Source organism: Molothrus ater, chromosome 6 (assembly GCF_012460135.2).
Source record: "Molothrus ater isolate BHLD 08-10-18 breed brown headed cowbird chromosome 6, BPBGC_Mater_1.1, whole genome shotgun sequence".
Taxonomy (NCBI): domain Eukaryota; kingdom Metazoa; phylum Chordata; class Aves; order Passeriformes; family Icteridae; genus Molothrus; species Molothrus ater.
In genome coordinates, this window is record NC_050483.2 from 48,226,585 (window position 1) to 48,244,642 (window position 18,058).

General features: G+C 40.2%; 1 long non-coding RNA gene across 4 annotated transcripts in view; it reads left to right on the forward strand.

Moving 5' to 3' along the window:
• LOC118687679 (uncharacterized) overlaps positions 1-18,058 on the forward strand; it is a 143,875-nt gene that overhangs the window by 29,501 nt on the left and 96,316 nt on the right. The window contains exon 3 of one of the 4 annotated variants that reach the window (XR_008508468.1): positions 1,739-1,954. The exons of the other annotated variants lie outside the window; for them this stretch is intronic. This is a non-coding gene — a long non-coding RNA (uncharacterized LOC118687679). The remainder of the gene's footprint in view (positions 1-1,738; positions 1,955-18,058) is intronic. 4 annotated transcript variants of the gene reach the window in all.

Consider the following 18,058-nt stretch of genomic DNA (forward strand, 5'->3'; position numbering starts at 1 on the left):
TTAGTAGCCAAAAGTGTTTTTTCAATTGACAATCATCAAACAGCCTTTGTTGCAAGGGAGAAACAGCTGGAGAGACAGCCAACAAACAGCACCAAATATCTCCTTTGTTGTGGGGATCAAGTTTACAGGCCAAGGTCAGGTCTTGCACACTTAGTTTGGATAAAATCCAGTTTTTCATAGAAGTCTGGGATGACCACTGTGTTCTTACACCCAGGAAATGTGCCTGGAGCAGGGCACAGGGCTTGTGCTGGATGAATTGGTGGAGGCTCAACCAGTGAGCCAAAGGACACTTGCCAGCAGCACTCAGGAGTGAAGTCTTTGTCTCTGCTAATAGCAGTGTGAGGCCTCTGTGCCTGACAGTACACAGTATATCCGAAGAGACATAGCCTTGCATCTTCTGTCTCTGCCAGACTAAGATCTTCTGGCTAAAAGCAGGCACAGGAGGGCTTTACTGCTCACCAGAGCTTTGGTCCTGGTGCTGGAGGCAGCTGCCATTCCTCTTGCCAAAATGTCTTTGCTTGCAAGTTAATTATTGAAAATGTTTCCTCCCATTTCTGCAATTGTGGCTTTGTTCCCAAACCTGTGTCCTTGGGTGATTTGAAGACTTCCCATTTCTAGCCTTAAGACATTCATGGGCAGTTTATAACCCTTTGACTAAATGAGGTAGATGACACAAAATCCTAGCTACAAAAATACTTTATGCTATTAACATTAAAAAAATCTATGCATTGAATACTTGCATATTGAAAGAAAATACCAATTTAAGCTCAGTCTGAATGCCAGTACATCCTGAGATGTAATATAAAACTTTTCCAGAAGATTGCCTGAATCTTTCTTTCAATACCATCTTTCTTGATTTCTAGTGCTACAGGTTCAAAATTGCTGCTTGTTCTTGCTATCCAATTTCACAGCATCACTTCAGTCTGATGCCTTTCCTGCACCTAGGGGATTGCTAGGGGACTTTTTTACTTTTTTTTGGTGACTTTGCAGAACAGCTAGCATAATAACAAGCCCAAAGAAAAAATGTAATTCTACAGTTTGGTCACCTAAGGTATCTACAGTATTACAAAGTTTAATACAAATAGATCTTTAAACTTGAAGAAGCAATGTTTGAAAGACAGGTGAGATGTTTCAAAGAAAACTGGCTCCATGTGAAGAATAAGGAATGTGTTCCTTTGGAACACAGTGTGGCTTGAAACATACAGCTCTCCCAACACCTGAATCATCCTGTGGATGTGATGATGTCCAGAGGATATTGAAACAGAGACAGGAAGAAGAAAAGTCAAACAATAAAGGCAGAATGAAAGAAAAATGAACACTAAGATTAATATTTCAGCAGTCTATTTAAAACCATGTTATTAAAGTGCTTGAGGCATTAAATTTGCGGGTCTGACTAGTGTGGGAAATAATTTTATTTTAAACATTGTGCAGTCTTGGAGAACTTGGAGAAGTTTTCAACCAAATGCATTATGCATCTGAATCGGACAGAAAAAAGTGTAAATTCTACATATAATAAAAATTGATGGAAGCATAAAAATGCCTGGAATTTAAAAATAAATTATGAAGAGCATTCAAGGAGATTAAATCATGTAAAGAAAGAACAGTGGAGACAAAACAAACTTTACAAAAAAGAACAACTGGGAATTTCATCACAAGACTGCTCAAAGATGTTTAGGATGCACTTTTCCCACTGGCTAAAGTCAATCCACAAAGTAAAAGCTAAATCATCTACTTGCAGGAAACCAGAAAGAGGGCCAGTATCTGGGTGATTCCAGTCCTCACTGCTACTGATAAACAGCAAGGTCCATGTTGTGGCTTCCAAACAGGACTGTGAGTGCTGATGTCCTCTGCACCAGGCTGCCTGCTGTGGCAGAGAAGAGCCTGCTGGAGGGCTGAGCTACAGTCTGCCCCACAGCCCAGCAGAAACAGATTTCCCACTTTTCTCATTCCTAAGGTGAGAGGACATAGGAGTGGCAATTATTAAAATGCATGCTGATCCACCTTTTTCAAAATGCTTATTTATACTTTAGTGAGGGTGGGAGCAGAGATCTGATGTATTCATCAAATATGGGAAATAAATGGTGTTAGAAACATCCTCCTGCAGCTGCTACAAACTGGTTCTTATTGCTGAACAAAAAAGAGTTTATCTCCATCTTCTTTAAGATTTGGTATTTGGGAACAGTGTGATATCACTTCTCTAGGCTCCTTTAGATGTTGTGGGATTAAGTATAGTCCATTATGGTTTGTTATGTGACTCCACAGCAGAAACCCTTCATTCCTTCCCTTTTCCCTCCCTCCTTCTCTTTCCCCAAACTGCCAAGGAAAGCTGTTGCCTGGGTTCTGTGTGTCTGGGCAAGCTTTCTAAAGGAGAGCTGGAAACAGAGTCATAGTCTCAGCTGTGGTGTGCTGTAATGAGGTGTTTTCAGGTTTTCCAATTGCCACTTCTGTTCCTTTGCTGGCCAGATGGCCCATTTGAAACCATCTCATCCGAGTTATAGCTCCTTGCTGTCAGCACTTGCTTTCTGCCTGAACTTCCAAATACAGCCCTAGAGTGATATCCAACCTTTAATTTCTGAACACAGTATAGTTATTATTCACCTTGCAGTTTGTTCTCTGATGCAGGATTTTTTTTTACAGTGTCTGAGTCTTTTTTGAGCCTTCCTTAAGGAATTCTTCAAAGCATTTTTCTAATCTTTAAAAATTTTTAAAATTTCTTTTTCAGGGAACTTTGTTTCACTTTGTTAATATCTGATTGGGGAACAAAACATTAGCAGTCATAACCACTGTGGTACTGAAGTCTTTGTAGCCTAATTAAAAGTAAGCTCAAACTGGAGAAAGTTTGGGTTGAACACTTGTTTTCACTTCATTAATAAGTACCCAAAGTGTCACTCTGAAAAGAACTTCTTCAGTGCCATGGTGGGCCAGGTTGTCCCTTGTTTGATCAGGCCACATAAAGCCAAAGGGAGTTGCAATCATGATGGGCTGGTTTCTGGCTGGGACAGCTCTCCTCCCTCATCCCCACGGTCCCTTCTGTCTCAGCCACAGGGGAGCTCTGTCCCTCCCCATGTACCTGAGTCTCCTCTTGGGAGGAGATGCAATGATTGCAAGGAGAGGTGACAGTATTTCCTCACTTAAGGGTAGTGCATGGAGATAGCACGAACCTGGCAACCAAGACAGTAGGATAAACCCATCTCATGCTGAAGCTATGGCTTAAGTTCAATAATCAATATTTTCCATGTGCTAATGTCTTTTGTTAGAATAGAATATGCAAATACATTGGTATTTGGATTACCCAGGTGCATAATTGTGGAAACCCCAGTCAGTTTGTTCCACTTTGTTCTCTGACTTTGAGATTTTATTTCCTTACATGAAATGAAATTCTTCATTTCATGTAAGGAAAGGAAATCTTGCCATTTCAATGAGTATTGATTTGGCAAGGTTTGGTCCATTTCACTGCAAAAAAAGGAACACTCCACTGCCCAAAGATTGCTCCCTCCACACCTTTCTGCTCAGCACCACCCATGTGCTGGGAACCTCAGCAAAAATCTGCTTTTACTGCTCCACTTAGGGTTAGGCTTGAAAAAGCCACAAAGCCCAGAGCTCCAGGGACACTGCAACACCAAGGGGAAAAGGGCACTGCCCCAACATTGCTCCCTACACATCCTTCTGCCTGGCACCACCCATGTGTTTGGCACCTCCGCAAAAGGCTGCAGTGTTCTTAGATCTCCCTTTCATGTCTTTAGCCACCTTTTTTTGTCTAATTTGTGCTGTTTGCTTTAATGATCCAAAGACTTGGGACAATGTGTGTGTCTGGGACACACCAGCATGTGGCTTTTGACTATTCCTCTGATGTACTGTTACCTGCAGAAATTGCAGCAATGATTATGACTTCTGAGAACTGTAGTCTGTGAGAGGTTAGAGGTAATCTTGGCACTTGCAAAGAAATCTACAGTGCAGTTTAAACTGAGCCAAGAATCCCCCTTTGCCAGCCCTTATGCAACCTCTGTTTTCACCTGAAAAGCTCCAGATCTAAAAATATCAGAGAGAAAAATGTCAGTGTGGGATTACATGGTGACTTTAAAGTTAAAAATACATCCAGGGTGATTTTGAACATTTCTGAAAATGCCTGACATGTACAATCTTAAATGCCTGTTTACCCTTTTGCAAGTTGGAATTTCTCCTGTGGTAGATCATTGGCCTGAATACCCAGGGGCCTGGGTTAAAGCTTAAACAGGAAAGACATCAAACAATGAAAATGCCAAAGCAGGTTTGCTGTGTGGAAAGTTGTTATCTCTACATGGATGGGTTGTAAGATTTTACACAGCCAGCAGTAGATGGTCCATATCAAATGCTTATCAATATTTGGTTTTGGTCCACATACATAAATGCCCATGGGTTTAGTATTTGGAACCCACATCTCTAACCCTACTCTGGGAGGTTTATTTTGTGACACAGAATATTTTCTGTGCTATCTATGTTCACGTCAATGTTTCAGGGCAGAAAATCATCCAGGATACTTTTTCCCTAGGTTATAAACTTTTTTGCCTTCAGGTGTTGATAATTTATAAAAGGAGCTTAGGGTGGAAATTGTGAACAAATGGCAAATGTTTTGCCAGAGATTGCAGGGCTAGACTGTTCCAAGTCCCAGACACAATTTGTTACAGGGAGCAAGTACACATCATGTATGTTTACAGTAGGATTAAATCTAAAACAAATGCACTGAAATTAGATAACATAAAAGTAATGAAAAGGTCTTCATTCCCAAAATCCTACAAATATATCTGATGTTTATATTGTGGTTATGTATTTTAGCAAATAAGAAAAGCTTGTGGAATATTTGGATCATGAAAGAGTAAAAAATACTTGGTAACTATAAATTTATGTAACAATAAATACTTATGCTTTTAGAAGACCTTGAGAGCTATTGTTGATTATGAAAACATCAGTTGCTGTCCAGAAGAACAATATTGAAAAAACTGATTCAGTAAAATGTGCAACATAAACCCCTCAGAGTAATAAACAATGTAATAAAAACTGCCAGTGCCATAATTGTTTAAAAGGTGCCTTCAACCCTGAAGCTGTGACCATATAGTTAGAATAATGACTGAAGATGTGAGAAATTTATGCTGATTCCTCTCTTTGCCTGTGTATTTTCCATGTGACCAATGGTCTCTCTCTGTGAATGCTGGCTCAGAGTTCCAGCTGAACTGCTGCTTCCTGAGGTTACCATCTGTCAACCAAGTGAGTGCAGGCTTTTTATTTCACACTTGCACGAGGTTAATAGTATCAGCTTCAATTAAAAAGATCAGACCTTATGTATTTTTTATTTTGCATGTGTGACAAGTGCACACAGCTTCACTGGCAAACAAGACTTTGTCAAGTACTGACAGCTTGACTGGGTCCCAAAATGGGGATGATATACCTTTCTCTCTTTGTACTGATGATAGTAGCCACATTGTACTGGAGACAAGTGTTTTTTTTGGTGGTTCTGGATAAAGGTTTATTTTCCTACTGAAGTAGTACTTAGTCATGCGAGATATTTTCTAGCTGGAGTTCAGCGTGCCATGAGTCCCTGCTCGGTGCATTCACTGGGTTTGTGCCTGTGGCCGCATCTCCCTGACCAGAGGCAGAACCACCGTGGCGACAGCCGAAGCTCTCCCGCAGCTCTGCCTTTGCAGCAGGGCGTTCCCACTTGTGGGGGTCCCAGTTGTCGGGGCACCACTTGTGGGTTTCTCTGGGTCTGGATTGAAGAGGTACTTGAGACAGTAGTTCATGTTCGTACTCAAGTGTTTATTATTTCTTATCAGTGAAACAGTCTCACTACTGTGAGTTTGGCAGTTTTTCATTAGGAGGCACAAAATGGCTAACTATCTCTTGTTACAAGGTCTTTTAAGACTAAACTATGCAATTAAGAGCTGACACCTAGATTATTTTCCCTTTTAACCCAATAACTGATCCCAAAGAGCCTGAAATGTGGACTTTTCTGCCCAATTACAAAATGCCACCCAAACCTGTGAAGAAGAAGGAAGAAGAAGCATGAAGAAGAAATACAGGAGGACACCCTGTGCCCTCCGTCTTGCTTCCATCCGCAACATACTAAAAATCCCAAAACCTAAATTTCTCACCACGTGATACACCTACACTACTTTCTATAATCTATTTCACACTTTTGTGGATTCTGTCTATCTTGAAGTCTAGGAAACTTTCTTCATGAATGACGGTCAAAGTCAGTGTTCCGCTGGGGGTCAGGGCACCCCAGAGCAGCCAGAGAAATATTCCCAGTGCCCTGGGTTTCCACACCCAGTGAACATCCAGACCTGGCTCTCCTCTGGTTCTACTGCACATGAGACAGGGGCACAGTTGTTAGAAAATTATTGAAGAGGAATTACTGTGAAGGGGAGAGTCAGGATTAAATTACAGGTGTACCTACAGGTGCTGCTGGGGGAAAATATTGCCACTGACAGAGATGTAGCTGGGTTTGATCACAGGAAAAAGCATTCCAAGAACTCAGATGGCCAGTTCTCTTAACTTGTCACAGCTTATTCATTGACTGGCAATGATGTGTTAAAACATTTGGTATATTCTTTCTCCAGCTGTGGATGATACCTAAAAAATTTTGAAATCCTATTTGTCTTAGCATTTTCCCCAAAGAGTTATTGCCATTAAAATTTCCATGGCATTTGCAATAACTAAAAGTAATGTAGGTGTGTCACCCTGATTTTTTAAGATTTTCTAAGTTTTTTGATGTTTATATTCTTGTAATGAATTTTCTCGCACTTCATGTAAATAACTTATTGTTTTGCATTCTTTTAGGGAGGAAGAGAAATTTGATGGACTGTTGATTTGTCCAGTGTCATTGGAGAGGTGGCACTTTCACTCTCCAATCCACTGTCACTTTTGAAAATTTATAAATGTTAGAGTTAGAAAATAAAAAGTCCTTTTTTACCTTGGAAAGAGCAGCGACACAAAACAAGTGTCCTATAGTGACACAAAACAACATGACACAGGTGTTTACTTACATATATTATAAATTAATTTGTGGACAGTGAGAATCAGCTCAGCAGATTGTGTTGTGCAAGAATAATAATATGAACAGAAGTTTTTAATTTCCACTTCAGGACCTTGTGGATGTAGATAAAGGCTGTGTTGATTCTTTGACTTTTTTTGTGTATTTCTGACTCATTGTCACTTCAAGCTGACAGAAATGCAAATCTTGGCACCTGTTAAATGTAAGCAGTAGCAAACTGGCTTTCCATTGTAATAAACAGTCCAATGACTTCTCCTGATATCCTCTGCTGAGAGAGACATGGCAATGGTAAGAAGGCTTCCACCAGTTGTACAAGCATCCCATGAGAGGGAGAGAGCTCAGGCAAAGTTGCTGACCTCAGCAACAACAGATTTATTAGGCTCTTGTCATATCATATATGAGAGTGAAGTAGGAGGTTGCTTTGGGCTTGCCTAGTAGGAGGATGCTTTTTGAGAGCCTGTACACCAGACACCTTCCAGCTCCTTACTCTGATGTGAGTTTTGCTGGTGATCCTCACTGCAGAGGCTGTGTTTGTCGCTCCCTCCCTCCATTTGGACAGCATGCTCTATGCTGTCTTCTTTTCACATGTGTGGAGGAAGGGTATGAAAGCAACCAGTACAAGGTCTCAGAGCCTTGTTCAAACCTGATGATTCAGGCTAAAAGCAAGTGCAATATTCCCTCTGTCAGGTCCCCCCATGGAACAGGAGCCTGTGTGGGACATGGTCTAAGTGCTGTGATGGAGAAGGGGCAAGGGAAGAGACAGGGAGTGGAAATGTGCATTTTAAAGTATGCTGTTTTATTGTGCTTGAGAAGCAGCTCTGCCTGGCTGAAAGCAGTGAGCTACAGAGTGAGGAGCTGTGAACATGTGAAGTTCACACTAGCTGAGTTCATGTGTGTGAGGTCAGCTGTTATTTAAACATGCAGCAGTAGCAGCCTTTATCAGGACAAAATAGTTAGAACCCCTGAAGGAAGCTGGAGATAGGAGACTTTCTGCAGAGATCTTGTGTTGTGGAGGCCCTTCAGGAATTTCCTCCATACCTTAGGGCTGTACTGCCTGTGCCAGAGCAGAGGCTGCTGGTGAGCCAGGGATGGCTCCTGGGTCTGAAGAGGCTCCTCTCACCAGACTGGTGGCCATCCACTTCAAGCATCTCCATGCTGCAAGACTCAGCCACCTAAAATGATGAGTACAGTGTTATTTTAAGAGGGGTTATGAAATGAAAAATTGAATTAAGTTGGTGGATCTCTTAACTATTAGGATGAAAGGGTTGTGAAATTAATATTATAGTTTGAGAAGGAAATATTCTATGTCATTCTGCTTATCTACACTGCTAGTGGTACTTTTTTTTGAAATAGTGATTGGAGAGTTAATTACTTGTCTTTTTAAAGTGGGGTCTCTAGATAGAGGCTTCAGCCAGTGTTTTAGAATCAAACAAACTTCTGATTTACCTCCAGATAGATCTCAGTGGAAGGACTACACGTGGCGGAATAAGAGGAATGTAAACAGAGAAACACATATGAATTTGTAGGGCATTTTGCTGCAAGCAAGTCTTTGTTGATGGTGATGTGATTAAAGAGAAGCAATCCTACTTATTTTTTTAAACTAAGGAAAAGAATAGCCAGTAGGGAACTGTATTGTGGTTTGCTTGAACATTGAAACCAAGAACCCCCCAACCATTTACAGGTGAATTTCACTGTCCTTCAGGAAACCCAGCTTTGTGAGCCAAGAAGGAGTGCTCTAGTGTTGCCCGTGGTCTCTTTAGCTGGTTACAAATTTCGGCAGTGAGTTAGTATGGCAGCGGGTCAACCTGCAGGTCAGGGGTGCTCCATGCTCTATCTGCAGGACCCTGTTTCAGAGAGAAGTGCACAGAAAGCAAGAGGGATGAGAAGTCTGGCTGGGGACCACTCTGTCACTGGTCCATGCTTACAGGGTGAAATGTGTGCTTTGGGTCAGATTGGTATTGGGAGAAGCAGGAGGCATCTTCATTCATCCACCTATCAGTGAAGTAAGAGTGGAGCTCTGAAAATGCAGCAAGCACATATGCAATCTACTTCATCCCTGCTTGAAGATTACAGATTTATTTTTTTGGAAGAGTCTGTCAAGTTTAAGAACTGTTGTGAATGCAAACACAGGCAGTAATTCAGGATATTGAATACCCTCTTTATATGGCAGCAAATTGCTGCAACATTTACTGTACAAACAACAGGGGAGATAGAGTAGGATTCAAACACCAGCCTTTAGTCCAGAACACCCCATGTCTTCCTCCAAAACACTTGTAAGTTGTAGAGAACTGGAGAAAGGGAAAGCATCAGTCTTGACCCAATACCCTTTTCTGAATTTCCACGATTGTCTGATGCTTTCCCAGAAATGAATCATTGCTTCCTTGAGGCTCTTCCACTCCAGTGAACTTGTAGTATTAGGCCTGATATGATGGAAAGGTCCAGGCAATTGGCACTGAGCCAGGGCAGTTCCTCACAAAAGCTGTCATGATCCTGTCTGCTGTCATGGGACACCACTTATTTTCTTTGGATACACTTTTGGGCAAGATGAAATGTAAGCAGGTATAGCTTTAGACGGTTTAAGTTTAAAACTGATTAAAAACTACTTTCACTCGCTCTGCTTGTAGCCTAAGATATTACTTATTTTTTCCATAAGACAAGCTCTGGGCAAAAACTATCTATGATTGTGACTCAAAATCTGGAGACTAAACAATTACTTCAGTAAAGATTTTAATGTGGCATTTGACACAGCACAAATTGCCTGGCATATATAATCCTATTAACTGGAGTGGAGGGATGAGATCCTTTTATGCTTAGAATCAACAAACACTGCACACTAAACACTGCTTATCTCAGACACTAAATAGGCACCGAGAACTGAGGCTGGTGGTTGGCTCCCTGACTCACCAGAGCAAATACAGATAATACCACATGTTCTGAAAATACCAGAAGGAAATCATGCTGGCTGCTTTTTCCAAAATATCTCTAAAACCTGTTTGTTTGTTTTTTCTTGCATAACTTCTGGCTTGCTTGCTTTTACTTAATTCTCATTAAATTTTCTAAATGATGCTTGTATTCCCAATCCTCTGCTCTGTTTATGCTGGGTATTAAGTTGTGCACCTTTACGGCAGGTTCTGAGAGTGAAGGGGGCAGAGGAAGCGTGCAGTTTGTTTGCAGAAGCTGCACTCCTGGACATTCCTGCTCCCACGCTTGTTTGCAGCACAGACAGCAGGAGAGAGCTCTCCTCTGCTTTTAGTTAGCTTTTAGGTAGCTGAGGCCAGAAGTTTTTTGGAACTGTTCAGCTGTTTGGTTTGGGAACACCAGGACTGTTGTCTGGGGGCCTCTCTGAGCTGCTCTGTGGAGGACAGACCCACGGACAGGACTCTCTCTCTCTCCGGTCCTCAGAATTTGCTATCTCTTCAGAACAATGGGAGGTTTCATTGTTTAATATAACTCATTTTTTCATGTTTGTGAGTACTTTTCTTGTTAAATAAACAGTTTTCTCCACTTCTCTCAAAGGAGATTTTTCTCCCAGACAGGTGAAGGAAAGGGCTGCTGAATTTTGCACTTTAGGGAATCATTCCTTTGGAAGTTCCCTTCCAAATTTTCCCAAACCAGGACAATGTTGCAGTATTAGCAACTTTATGTTACTTGTAAAATTCATGCCAAAACTAGTACTTCCATGTTTTTCATCTCTTAAATGAAATGGAGAATCTGTTTAGGGATGAGCTCTGACATACTACAGAAAATAATATTTCTGTAAAAAAATGCTGTAGTAAACAAACACCAATACATTTACAACATCAGACTTACAGAATGTGAGGAATAACAACTGAGAGTCCTTTGCAGTCTTTCCTCAGTGCCACTGTGTACATTTGCTTTGATGCAGTCTTCAATAAATTTTGTGTTCACATAGTCCTTTTCTCAAAACATGATAATATGCATTTAATAAGGATTTTCATGCATAATCTCCTAGGGATTTCAAAGTGATAATTTTTTTTAACTTGCATGCTTATCTTCCATTTTGTCTAAGGGCATAACTGGTACCAGTGCAAAGCTGTCTATATCTGGATAGGCCCTAGAAGGAGATGGCACCTCTCTTCTTCAGTTGTTGCTTCTGATCTCATTCACTTCTATACCAGTGGGATGCATTTTTTTACAATTTTTCCCTGCCTTTGTAAAATTTCTCATCTTGCTGTTTTACAATTGATATTTGCAGGTTTCGGAAATTGAAATAAGCCTCTGGACTCATTTTTATCAATGCTCATGTGAAGAGCAAAGACTTGTTCAAGTCAATCAGCTAGTGTTGCCTGTTGTACTTTAAGAGAACTTTGAACCCAATAAATCAAAGCAAAGCAAATACTGTAAATAATTTAGGTAATACATGTGGTTTTAATATTAGTGGCAAATAGTACCTACATCACTAGGAAAAATATTAATTCAGTCTGGAGGGGACCTCCAGAGGTCATCCACTCCAATACAACCCTCACTTCAGAAGAGGTCTGACTACATAAGGCTGTCCAGAGTTATGTCCAATCACCATCCTGAGTGCAGTGAAGCCTATAGATTGCCTCAGAACATCTGGGACATCCCAGATTTGCTGCAGTGCTACCAGTGACTGTTTGCTTTAATGGCGTGAAACAGGATGCCTGGATGAGCTTCTGAATAGATAGAGGAATAAAACTCAGTTAAACGTAAGAAAAATTACACTGCAATTTGTTCTTGGAGAAAAAGGCAAGAATAAACCCTGAACAAATTAAAATCGTGAGGATGTAAAACAGGGAGGTGTTGATAGATGCTCTGAGTTCTCAAGTGCTGAGCTGGCAGAATGTGAAAGTTAACTCCGTAGGTTGCAAATTTTTGCCAAGGAATTTCAAATCCTTCTGGGAAACTTGCCTTTAAGCTGCTGCTGAGAGCTGTGGGCATTTATTCTGGAGAGAACCCACAGTGTTTCTAATGCATTTTGTTGCATGTGGTGTGCATCTGCCGTGGTGTGATGTAATGTAACATGGCATGTGGTGTTATAAATAGAATGATGAGATCTTGCAAAAACCTGCCTGGCAGGCAAACTCCCTGTCTTTCCTTTTGAAAGGCTTCCTGAGCTCTCCACTATGCCTCCCTCTCTTGTTAAGTACCTTCCAGCCCAGCACCCTCCTGCTTGGGTTCCTGGGGAGAAGTTGGGATGGAATGGGTTTTTCTCCCAAATTTCTTTTGCTTGTCAGCAACACAGCAAAGACTTCATGGGGGCAGTGTCTTGCTGCTCTCATTTGCTGTTTCTCCTTTCATCTGTGTCTATGCATTTCTAATTTGCTCGGTGCTATGGGCAAGATGCTAATTTTAGCAACCTTGTGTAATTACTCTGAAGTCACTGGGGTTAATGCATGTGTTCAGTATAGCTCCAATCAGAATCTGGCCTTATGTTGTCTTAATATTTTTAGCTTTTTTTTTTTTTTTTCCTGCTGCCAGTAAATTAAATCTCTGTGGCTTTAGTAGTAACACTAATGCTAGAATAACATTCAGACATGATTTAAAATAGGCCAGGGAGTGAGAGTTACCAACAGGACAACATGGGAGCAATTCCCTGATCTTTTTGGCAGGGATGCTGCTCCGCAATTTTATGGTCCCCAGCTTGCTCTCTGGAGGAATGATGTGTTACTATATTTATACCAATCTGTTAAGAATATTGCTTTACCAGCATTTATTTCTAGAATTGTTTGGATTTCCAGGCAGGCTTCTCCTCTGACTGCCTAAGCAAGAATAGTTTGTTTTAGCAGCATCTTGTGTAAGAGTTGAAGGTCGTATCAGTTGCCTGGTAATAGTCATTAGTCTAAAGCCTCAGCTGTAAAACTGAACTTATCAGGACTCCCTCTGCTTCTATATTTTATGTTCCAGTGTGTGACAAAATACACAGAAAGGGATTTAAACATATTTTTCATAAGCATTTTTTAGATATTTTGCCTTCACTTTTTGTATAGACTGAAATGATATTTCTGAAAATCTGTTGATAGAAACATTAGATATTAGGAATTTTTTTTTTTTCACAGAAAGGATTGTCAAGCATGGAACAGGCAGCCCATGGAAGTGGTAGAGTCACCACTCCTGGAAGTATTCAAAAGAAGTGTGGATTTGGCACTTGAGCCATGGTTTAATTGTGATCATGGTGGTGACACTGGGTTGGCAGTTGGATTTGGTTATCTTAAGAGTCTTTTCCAACTCTAATGATTTATATTCAAGCATATAAATACTTTGACATGGTGTGATTTCCTTTTGCAAAGCTTGCTGCTCCTTTGAGTAAAATCCAAATATATTGTGATACCACTTTCTGATGTCTTAAATGGTTTTGAGACACCAGTTGTCAAGTCCATACATAAAGGCAACAGTTTGTTGCCATTCAGTCTCCTTTGACTGTGCCACATGGGAGAAGTGTGCATGAAGAAATGACTGAGATACTTCACAAGGGAGATGTTGCATCAGACTTGGTGTATTTCCTGAAGGGTGAGGAGAAGCAGCCAAATGTAGCAGATAATTAATTGGGTTTTTAATCACTTCCCATTGATTGTCTGTCTATACATAAGAAAACATAAACCAGGGAAAATGTTAGCACATGAATGCTGCATTGAGTTGAAACTCATTGTGTTTGGCTCAGTAATCTAGGCAAAAAACAAAGCAGATTCAGCCTAAAGCATGATAGCTCTTGTTAAATTTCACAACTCATGAAATGTTTGAAATGCTATAGTGTTACAAATTAAAAGCATCTTTATATGCATGATTGGAGGCATTATCAGGGGATAGTTTTTAGTAAAGTTCCTTCCCTTTCCCTTTCCCTTTCCCTTTCCTTCCCTTTCCCTTTCCCTTTCCCTTTCCCTTTCCCTTTCCCTTCCCTTCTTTTCCCTTTTCCCTTTTCCCTTTTTTCTTTTCTTTCCACTTAATCTGTCCAGCTATGCTGAAACATCCTTTCTTAAACTTTCTCTTGGATGGTATCACCCTGCCTCTAGTTTTATGCATCTTGCATCCCCAATTGCATCTGGAGTGTTATTTGCTTTCTAGTTAGTTTGAGGGCTGTTCTTTGCATCCAAATTTATTCTCCTCCAGCTCCATAGATCTATTTCTAGCTGCAGTACAAAGAAGAAATCAGACTAAGCAATGCAAGAAAATGTTGCTCCCCTTTTCATCACACAATATTTTTCTTCTAGATCTAAATGTGCACTGCTCATCAGAAACGAATGGATCTTGTGTTGGCTGCAATCCAAAGCATGTACAGCAAATTCTGGACTTTTGCAATTTTTTAATTAATAGACAGGAATTGAGATAACTGTAGGGTCCTTTGATACTACTTAAGGAGCAGAACAAAATGCTCCAGTACAGTAGAATGGACTTGAAACACATTTGGTCTCAAATTTCCCTCATTTGAAATGAAAATACATTATAAAACACAGAAGTACTGAAAGAAAATGCAGTTGCTTATAAAACCTGTGAAATCTCTTTTAGTCACCGTGGTATCTTGTCTTTAATTGCTGATGGATAAGCATGAAGGGTGGGCTAAATGAGCTAAGTGGATGCTGTGGGATTTTTGAATCCTCAATGTTTATTTAAATTGCATTTTAAATGTGTAACTGTATTGAAGCTGGGATTCAGCAATGTAACAGAATCTGAAATCAGGCATTGCTTTAATAACCTCCTGGTGTTAAGGGATACTTTCTCCAGTAATTTGAATGAGTTTTGTGAAATTACTCAAGGCTTATTTTTGTTAAATGCCTTGTAACAGGGCATACAGATCAGCAGAAACTCTTAATAGAAAGGTGAGGAAAAACAAGTTGCCCCTAAAATCCTCTTCTCCCCTTGGATGGAATCTGCTGGCAGAAGGTGTCTAAAGTGTCTTAAGGTGTCTCCAGGTTCTCGTATGTTCTTCACTCCACCACCACTTCTCTTAACCACTAAAGAAATCGGTACTGGAAGGAAAAGAAGAAGCATTTGCAGCTGGTGCAATGCTTTTTTATCAGCCAACTATCTAGTGAAATACTGTTTAGAACAAATGATAATGGAACAGCTTTTGCACCTTTAAAAACAAAACAATTAAACAACAACTAAAACTAAAAATCAAAACCCACCACACAAACTTTTCTAGTGAATTCACAGATTTGTTCTTTTACACACCCATGAGGGATTCTCTTTTACTGAAAACCTAAGATTAGGAACTTAACAACACAATTTTTTTTCTGGTATAGAGCAAGCTGTTCCTTGTGCTACATTAGCCCACACTGAACAATGTCTGGCTGCAATATGAGCCCTCCTTTCCTGCAGTGAAGTGTCCCAATAACCCTCTCCTAAAGTGCCGAAGAACTGTGGATGAATATAGGGAAGGAATTAACTTAAAGCCAAATGGTGTGGCTGTGTTTTCAGACTCTTCAATGCATTTTTCCTGCAGGAAAAAACAACTACATAGTCAAGAAAAGTCAACAATGAAACTTGGGGACACTGATACATAGCAGCTATTTTACAGCTTTGCCTCTGAGCTGCTGTGATAGTGAAAAATAGCTGCTGTGATCTGCAAATAAATGCATTATGGAATGTGAGGTAGTAGACCACAAGGCAAGAAATACATTGTGCTTTGGTCAACACAGTGACAACAACAGTGGTGGGTGCTGCAGGCACTCAGTATAACCATGTTTCAGTGACACTTTATGAGATGTAAATCCTGCCTGCCTGCCTGTGTCGGTGTTTGTTTGACTCTGTAGTCTTTGGCTGTGGCTTTTTCTTTCTCTATTATTAAAGCTTAAAAAAAGAAAGCAAAGTGGGGAAAAACAATCCTTATGTGATCATGCAGTGAAAGTTAAGGACACGTAGCACACCTCACTGCATCAAAGGTGGCCAGCATCCTTAAAGTAAATGGTGAAACAAAAGGTTTTCAATTTCCATTATAACACAGAGCACATTGCACTTGTGCAATGAAATTTATTCCTCATGAAGGTTCCTGAGAGCTGCACTCTGGAGTTTGTGTGCAACTCTTTTACAGTAGTCTTTGAGCTTAACAGTCTCCCAGAGCAGCTGAACTAAGTGCCCAGTAGACTTTCCTTTGCCCCAATATACCTTGAATATTGAATAAGCTGAGATATGAGCTTATGCATTTTTCTGTCTGTTAGCAGCAAGATGAACTGAAGGGGAGTCTGCCTCTGCTCCAACCTATTCTGTACTTGCCAAGCTTTTCCCTTGTGGAAGTCAATCTCCAAGTATCTTTGCACAACTTCTGTAACCAGAGAAGCTAAGTGCAAAATAACCTTAAAGTCAGAATTATCTCAAGATTATTGTGTGCAATTGAATAAAACATAAATTGCTTTCTATTTTTAATACTCAATTGAATTTCTAAAGGTTGTTGCTAGATGAGAAGTTGGTTTATTATCCTACAGATTCCTGATGGAAATAATTAGCTTCTCTCACTGCCAAGACTCAATGCAATAAGCTATTCTTGAGAGCTATCCTGCCAAAGATACATGTTTAAAAGCACTTTCTCTGTGAGTAATTGTTTTCCTTGTTATCAGGAGAGAGCAACAGATTTACATACCAGAAACAATTCCTGTCTGCTAAAATTGCCACTTTCACAAAAGCCAATTACTTTTTTCCCCTGTTTTCTACCTAAGAGTTCAATTTTGATATGGAAACTATCCTGCATTACAGTGATATGGGGTCAGACTTATCAGAATGTGTTTTCTGGTCATTCATCATTCTGCTGTGTGGGTCTTGACTTCCTGACGTCCTTCTCAGTCAGAACATGAGCTGCCTACTTATTTTCTTAGGCTTTGGGTTGGTTTTATTTTGGTTTTGTTCAACTTTGGGGTTTTAGGTTTGTTTGTTAAAGTCCTAACACCAAATTTGGATGAAAGATCTTTAATCTTCCATGCTTTCCATTTTGAATAAATTCTCCTGTGTCTGGAAGTTCCCCTTAGGGCTGGTTGTTCTGGGATGTTGTGGTGCTGGAGGAAGGAGGCTGATCCTCTGGATGATAATGCCTGCTTCTGTTTTTTAAAATGGACCAATTCTTGTGCTCATGAGCAGTAGTGTTGGGACTTTGGTCCCTGTGGTCTCCTCAACTTCTTTGCTGTTTTTAGGCATAGAGGAATGAACACAGATCTCTGCTCTGAGTGAATATCATACATGTTTTCATCAAAAAGAAATCATATTAACATTGGGCTAAATGCAAAGTTTCTTTTGTATGCCTGAACCGCTAAGATGTATAGGGCCTTTGTTTTGGTTTGCACAGATGGCACCAGAACTGCCCCCAGGGCTCAAGGTAAGGCTGCCCCGGTGCAGAGTAGAGCAGGACAATCCCCTCCCTTGCCTGGGTGGTGATGCTGGGCCTGAAGCATCCCAGGACACAGTTCTTCATCTATTGTGCATGAGTATGACTCCAAACACAAACAAGCTTCCAGGCTTCACTCACAAGAGACCAAGGAGTGGTTAAAAACAGTAGAAAAGAAGTACACAGTTTCATTTGTATTCTTAAACTCTAGTCGAACCCATCTTGACAATCTCAGCAGATGAAAAATGAAAAATTAACTTCAAGGATGGGGGTAGGTGGGTGAAGCAAGAGATAAAGTTGTTAAAATAGCTTTATTAAGAACAAGCTAGTCTATTAAGGAAGCCTTCCGCTTCTGTACTTCTAGCTATGTGCTGTTGACAGATGCAATCCTTAAAAAATAAAGAAGACACATAAGCCCATAAATGTAAGTGCCAGATAATGATTTGCAGTTTTTGTGGTCATCTTTTCTGTTCTCAGTAAATATTTTTCTCGTGAAATGTTTGTCATGGCACTTAATAATTTAAAGTTATTATATAGCTAAGGGCTTCTCTCAAGGCTGATGAAGCATTAGGCAATGCAGAAATACAGAACAGACAATGATCTCTACTGAATTTACTCTCTGAAAAAATGACACAGACTAATAAAAACAGGTCCAAATGGAAAAATGATACAGATGGATTTCTGTTTGAAGCATAGCTTGTAGCAGGAAAAGAATAAAGTGTTCTCAAGTATTTATTTCC